Here is a 1,616-nt window from a genome sequence, read left to right as displayed (position 1 = left end):
TTTGAATTACGTTTTCCACGCGTGCAAAATTATTTTTTATGGTTTTTTTTTTTTTTTATGAGGAAATACAAACGATAACACCTAAATTTTTTTTACAATTTTTAAGATCACGATAATTCATTCGTATTTTTTTATAAATTAAACGAAGAAATATACTTTAAATAATACGCTTTACAACGAGTAAAATAACGCCTCATGGTTTTGTATATTTGTTCGTTTATACGAAAGGGAAAGAGCCGAGGAATAATCGGAAGAAAGAAAATTCCTATGCGTCTATCGCTACTATTTATACCGTCCACGCTTTTAAAAGTAATATCGAAGACACGCACCCTCATGCCTTTATTTTCAATCTCTAATCATCTTTATTTTTACCAAGTTTCAACGGATCATCATACTTCCCCCCCTCCCCCCGATAAACGCGCGAGATCGATCCTCACCGTCTCTAAATATATTTTTAGCCGATGTCGATATCGGCGGCCAAGGGCGGAATCGTTTATCATTGACATTAGCTGTCAGCCACGGGGTTTATATACGCGCATAATCGAATATCCCTATATCCCTATATCCGTGCCACGGGTAATTACGATATTGCATCGATCTTCTTACCGAAAGAAAATCATCGGCTCTCCAACGTATCGTATCCTTCTATATTTAACGTTCGATCTCCATTTTAAAATCTCCTCCCTTCCCCCTTCGATCGTCCTCCTCGTTTTGAAATTTAAATTTCCCCGCCGTTCCAGACAGTATACCGCGAGGATTCGAATCTTCGCCGAGGAGGATCATCATCGTAATCCAATTTTTCCACGAAAAATGGGAAAACACGTTGGAAAATTAGTCAAATAACAATTGAATAATTGCAAGATAGTGTTAAATGTTGATGAATGATTTTTTTGAAAAAGTTTCGCGGGGAGGAAAATGGGCGAACTGATTGCGTTCGACGGCCTCCGGTTCGCCAATATTTATTTTACGAGAAAAAGGAAACAGGTTCGAGTAGGGCACGAGTAGCGGGGGGGGGGGGCAATACCGTCGACGAAACTATTTCAATAACAGGTCGGCTCTCACCCCCTGCCGGAAATGGCAAGATTGGTCTCGCCTGTTTCTCCTTATTTTCTATCATTTTTGTTTCCTTCTGCTCTTTGTATTACGAAACGTTCTGGATACGTTCCCTTTCTCTGCAAAGGAAGGAAGGGAAGAAAAGGGTTTGTTCCCTTTCGACGAAAATATTCGAAACTCTTCGGAAGAGACTTTTATTAATTCTTGATCCTTTTTCCACGAAGAAAGAATATTATTCCATATAATATTTTATGCAACGTATAATTCTAGAATTTGTGGGATGCTCGTTGATGTTTCCAGGCTCGAAAAACCGCGACCGGTTTCACCGTGATGAAAAACAGAGCGTGTAACCACGAGCGTGTCGTCCCCCGTCGTCTCTAAGAACCATGAAATTTATTATCGGCCTCCTCGTTCAACCGATTATTGATGCCGATGACTTAAAGCTAGCGCCATCCTCTCGGATTTATCCAATGTTATCGCTCATCGAACGCGGGCATTACCGTGAAATCGTGCGTAAACGATCCTCGCTTTCCATCCACCGATTACGGATAATGCGCTGGTAT

General features: G+C 40.6%; 1 protein-coding gene and 1 long non-coding RNA gene across 7 annotated transcripts in view; both read left to right on the top strand.

The window, feature by feature from the left end:
• The window catches only part of LOC102673862 (phosphatase and actin regulator 4B), a 332,035-nt gene that overhangs the window by 41,954 nt on the left and 288,465 nt on the right, over positions 1 to 1,616 (top strand). The window lies entirely within an intron of this gene.
• Positions 1,387 to 1,616, top strand: part of LOC102673687 — a 12,352-nt gene continuing 12,122 nt past the window's right edge. Inside the window, exon 1 of the long non-coding RNA XR_422040.2 lies at positions 1,387 to 1,397. This is a non-coding gene — a long non-coding RNA (uncharacterized LOC102673687). The remainder of the gene's footprint in view (positions 1,398 to 1,616) is intronic.

Source organism: Apis dorsata, unplaced genomic scaffold (genome assembly GCF_000469605.1).
Source record: "Apis dorsata unplaced genomic scaffold, Apis dorsata 1.3 scaffold_309, whole genome shotgun sequence".
Classification (NCBI taxonomy): Eukaryota; Metazoa; Arthropoda; class Insecta; order Hymenoptera; family Apidae; genus Apis; species Apis dorsata.
Note: the sequence above shows the minus strand (reverse complement) of the source record. Positions and strands in the feature narration are given on the sequence as shown.